Source organism: Colobus angolensis, unplaced genomic scaffold (assembly GCF_000951035.1).
Source record: "Colobus angolensis palliatus isolate OR3802 unplaced genomic scaffold, Cang.pa_1.0 Scaffold234, whole genome shotgun sequence".
Lineage (NCBI taxonomy): Eukaryota > Metazoa > Chordata > Mammalia > Primates > Cercopithecidae > Colobus > Colobus angolensis.
The window spans coordinates 1,544,715-1,550,464 of record NW_012115533.1 but is presented as its reverse complement, the minus strand read 5'-3'; positions in this window follow the sequence as shown (position 1 = coordinate 1,550,464).

Below are 5,750 nucleotides of genomic sequence, written 5' to 3'. Positions count from 1 at the left end.
AAGCATTCTAAGAAAAATGAGACAAAAGCATTAGGCAAACTATAAATGAAACCCTATCAGACTAACAGCAGACTTTTTAGCAGAAACTTTACAAGCAAGAAGGAATTGGGGTTTTATCTTTAGTCTCCTTATGCAAAATAACTATCAGTAAAAATATCTGTATTTTGTAAAACTAACTTTCATAAATGAAGGGGAAATTAAGTCATTTTCAGACAAACACATGTGAAGGAATTTATTATTACCAGACTATCCCTATAAGAAATGTTAAAATGAGTTATAAATCTTGAAGCAAAGTTCTATATGCATCAGAATAGAACTTCTTTAATGCATAAAATTCACAGGACTTGTGAAACAGTGATGCAATATTAAAAAATGAAGTTAACTAGGTAACAATTAACATGATGACTGGAACAGTACTTCACATCTCAATATTAGTTTCAAATGTGAATGGCTTAAATGCTTCACTTAAAAGATACAGATTGGCAGAATGGATTAAAGAAATCAGATACCAAATATCTGTTGTGTTCAAGAGACTCACCTAACACATAAGTATTCATATAAATTTAAGATAAAGAGGTAGAAAGATATTTCACACAAATTAAAACCAAAAGCAAGTAGGAGTAGCTAGTCTCATATCAAATAAAAAGAACTTTAAAGCAACAACAGTAAAAAAGTCAAAGAAGGTTACTGTATAATGATAAAAGAATCAATCTAATAAGAATATATTAATTAAATCCTAAACTTACATGCCTCTAACACAGGAGCTCCCAGATTAATAAAACAATTACTCCTTTACTCAAGAAATAAGACAGACCGCAAGACAATAATACTGGGAGAATTCAGTACTCCATTAATAGTATTAGACAGGTCATCTAGACAGAAAGTCAACAAAGAAGCAATGAACTTAAACTACACTTGAGAAAAAATGGACCTAATAGACATTTACAGAACATTCTACCCAAGAACTGCAGAAAATACACTCTTCTCGTCAGCACATGAAACATTCTCCAAGATATACCATATCATAGGCCACAAAACAAGTCTCTATACATTAAAACAATTAAAAAAAAGTCAAGTGTCTTCTCAGATCACAGTAGAATAAAACTAAAAATCGACTCCAAAAGAAACCCCCAAAACTATACATAGAAATTAATCAGTATGATTCTAAATGATTTTTGGGATAGCAATGAAATCAATATGTATATTGAAATATTCTTTGAAATGAATAATAACAGTGACACAATTTATCAAAACTTCTAGATACAGCAAGAGCATTGCCTAGAGGGAAGTTTATAGTGTTAAATACGTACATCAAAAAATCTGAAGGATCACAAATTGACGGCTTAATATCATACCTCTAGAATCACAAAAACAAGAACAAATTGAAGACAAAGTTACCAGAATAAAAGAAATAAAAAAGATTACAAAGAACTAAATGAAATTGAAACAAAAAATATACAAAAATAAACAAGTAAAACAAAACTTTGGTTATTTGAAAAGATAAATGAAATTGACAGACCATTAGCTAGATTAACCAAGAAAAGAGAGAAGATTCAAATATGCTTAATTAGAAATGAAACTGAAGACATTACAGCTGATACTAGAGAAATACAAAAGATCATTCAAGACTACTATAAACACTTTTATGCACACAATCTAGAAAACCTAGGAAATAGATAAAGAAACATCAAACCTCCAAGATTAAATAAGGAAGAAATTGAAACCCTGAACTGATCAGTAACAAACAGCAAGGTTCAATCAGTAATTTAAAAATTGCCAATAACAAAAAAGCCTAGGGCCAGATGGAGTCACAGCTGAATTCTACCAGACATTCTAAGATGAATTGGTGCCAATCCTACTGAAACTATTCCAAAATATTGAGAAAGAGGGAATCGTCTCTGAATTGTTCTATGAAGCCAGTATCATCCTGATACCAAAACAAGGAAAGGTCATAACAACAACAAGAAAATACCTACAAACAAATATTCCCGGTAAACTTAGATGCAAACGTCCTCCACAACACACTAGCTAACGAAATCTAACATCATATCAATAATATAACACCATAATTAAGTGGGTTTCATCTTAGGGATGCAGGGATGATTTAACATATGCAAGTCATAAATGTGATACACCTATAAACAGAATTAAAAAGTAAAACCATATGATCATTTCAATAGATGCAGAAAACACAGTCAATAAAATCCAGCATCATTTAATGACAAAAACCCTCAAGAAACTAGGCATAGAAGAAACTTACCTCAAAATAGTAAAAGCCATATATTAAAAGCTCTCAACCAACATCATCCTGAATATATATTCTTATGTAAAAGCAACAATAAATAAGAAAGAGTAAAATCCCTTTAAAAAAGACTGTGATGAGTGCTTGCCGAGGGCAAAGGGAATATAGAATGAATAGTAGAAGAATGTAGTCATCAATACCCGTTATGACCACATGATCAGCTACAGAAATGAGGACTGTAATTGCCATGAATATTTCCTTCTTGTTTGTGTTTAAAACATATAGACTTATACTAAGAAAATATCTTCATTTTATTTGCTTTCTCCTTTAATATGTGACATAAGATGTTCTGACTTCACATCAATGTTTAAGTATTGTTAACTTTATGTAGTGGTATTTGGGTGGGGAATTGGTTGTAGTTTTAGAGAAACTATGGAATGAGAGTAGAAAGTGACATAGTGACAGGTTGCTCAGTAAAGTAGGGTAAGGGTGAAGGATCTAAAGTTGTTTCCTAGGAATGTCAAATTATATTCTGGAGAATACATTCTAGGCCTTAAACATTCTGCCTGAATTTTACAAGTAAATAACTGTATACGTGACTGAATATCAATTAAACAGCCAAAGTAATATTTACTGTGTTTAAAAAATTAGTTTCTTAACTGGATAAAACTAATCTTTCTCAGAGGACTCCTTATTATTCAAGTTACCACAGCCTAAACCCTCCAATTATTCAGAATATTATATGCTTCAAATAAATTAACTAAATTATTTTCTAAAAATCTTTGTTTAACTGTGTATATGTATATATTTTATATTTATTATTCACATATTAGTATATATGAAAAACAATTAACATTTTATTTTCAGTTCTTCCAATATTTGGAACTAAAGAGAAAATTTTCTTTTGCAGCAAGTCACTGCTGAAAATGATATATCTGGCTAAAAGTTTTAATCCTCTCATATTTTCTTTTAATTTTCAGGCTGTCAAATTAATGCCAATAAAAAATGCCCCAACTGACAATCTGTGAGAACAAATTCCTTCATAGAGTTCCTATCATTGAAGGCTTATTTAACCTTCACATAACCCCTTTAACAGAATTACTAACACTGAGATCTTCAATAAGAAAATATAATTCAGAATGAAAAGAATGAATAAAATTTTGACAGGTGACACTGGAAACAGATTTGAAATGACAATGTGTGTTGTGAAATTACTATTGCTTCTGTCACATCTTTATTTACTAAAGCAACCTAGAGTTTTCAGTTTATTCATAATTCTTATTTATTTTGACTTAGAAACACTAACAATGAATTTAATTAAATTATGACTCGAGCATTATTGCTGTATTTCAAAAAATAACATAAAATAAATATTTAACCTGTTGTGACCTTTACCTGCATGTAACAAAATGTGAACGACTATCAGATAGTTCTTATATTTAGCTATATCTAAATACCTTCTATTAAGGTATATTTTATAATTCTTATATTTAAGCATTAAGATTTATAGAAATATTTCAGGAATTAGTCATCTTTCTAGCAACAAAAGCATTTCATAAATGCATGCAGACTGTCATCTCAAGACTGAATAGATAAATAGGTCCAAATTATATCTTCAGAGTCAGCAATTAAGAATTTTAGATTGCTACAGCCTTGTTACTTCTGTAGTTTAATTCGATTACAACAATATAATTAATAAGCAAAAAGGCACATATACGACCTTGTTTGTCTGATCTATTCTAGTTGGCAACCTTACTTGGGGGAAAGTCACAGAAGCCCATGTCAAAATAAGATGGAAACTCCTAGTGTCTTGGTTGAGATTTCCTGGAATTGGAGAAATTGTAACAGACAATTATTTCAATTGCCCTTCCTCTTTCTCCACATCATTTTTTGCACCAATACGGTTTAGGGGTCCTACCTTCAATTATTCAAGATAACATTTGTAATTTTTAATGTATAATTCAGAGACTTTCATGATTGTTTATTGGTTCTTTTTTTCATGCTCATTTCTAGCTACTCCTCTATAAAAACCTTGAATAAAAGCCACTCCACTATGTCTGGTTTCAGAAGAAATATTTTCTTTTACTTTTGTGCTTTTATTCATGTTCCTGGAAAGTAGTTCCCTAACTTCTATATCTAGCTAACTCGCAATCATTCTCCAAAACTTATCTCAGGCATTACCTTTTCTGAAATATTATTTTCCATGTGGCACTGTAGATTAGAAGTTTTTCAGTGCATCCCCACCAGAGCATTATGTATTTTCTCTCATATTAACAGTTGCATTCTGTAGTAATTGGTAATATAGAATTAATGGAGGCATAGAGAACATACATTTGGAAAAGGAGATTTGGGGAGATAAGGTTGATCTGGATTCAACACTGTCCTTAAGTGCTGAACAAGTTAATGAAACATATTTAGTCTTGTTTTTGTCTTCTGTAAAATGAGAGCTAAAAGTTTATTCAGTAAAAGACAGTTTTGACAATAATATCTATTAATTCAGATATATATATATACACATACATATCTGAATAAATAAATGAATAAAGGAAGAGAGAGAGAAACAGAGACAAAGAGAGGAAGAAAATCTGAGAATAGAAAATGGTGTGATTTCTGCAGCATAGGATTTTACCATCTAACCGTAAAATGGAAGTGAAGAAAAGTATTTTTTTTCCGACTTTGGAAAATTAAGACTTAAGAAATAAAGAGAATAGGAAAAATAATAATTCAATACACTGTGGCTTGGAATAAATGATCAAGGCTCATGAAATGTTCTTTTCTTTTTTTATTGATTTCTTCCAGCTTTATTAAAATTTAACAAACATTTTATATAAACAGTGTACAATGTGATGTTTTGATATTTGTACACATTGTACAATAATTGAATTAAGCTAATTAACAGATAATTCACCTCACATACTTATTATTTTTTGTGGTGAGAACATTTAAGGTCTACTGTCTTAGCAGTTTTCAAGTGTACATTATTATTAATGCTAGTCACCATGCTATACAGTAGATCTCAAGAAATTACTCCTCTTATCTGACTGAAACTTTGCAACTTTGACCAACATATCCACATCTCCCCCTTTCTCCCAGCACAGGCCCTGTGCACTTGCCATTTCACTCTCTGCTAAAGTTCAACTTTTTGGTTCCATATATAAGTGAAATCATGCAGTGTTTGTCTTTCTGTGCCTGTCTTATTTCACTGAGCATAATGTCCTCCAAGTTCATTCATGTCGTTCAAAGGGCAGGATTTCTTTACTGTTCAATAGCTAAGTAGTATTCCATTGTATATATAGAGCACATTTTCTTTATCTATTCATACATTGATGGACATTTAGGTTGACTCCATATATTGGCTATTGTAAATAATGCTGCAATGAACATAGGAGTGCAGATAACTCTTTGACATGCTGACTTCACTTCCTTTGAATATATATCTAGAAGTAGAAATGCTAGATCATATGGTAGTTCTATTATTATTATTATTATTATTATTATTATTATTATA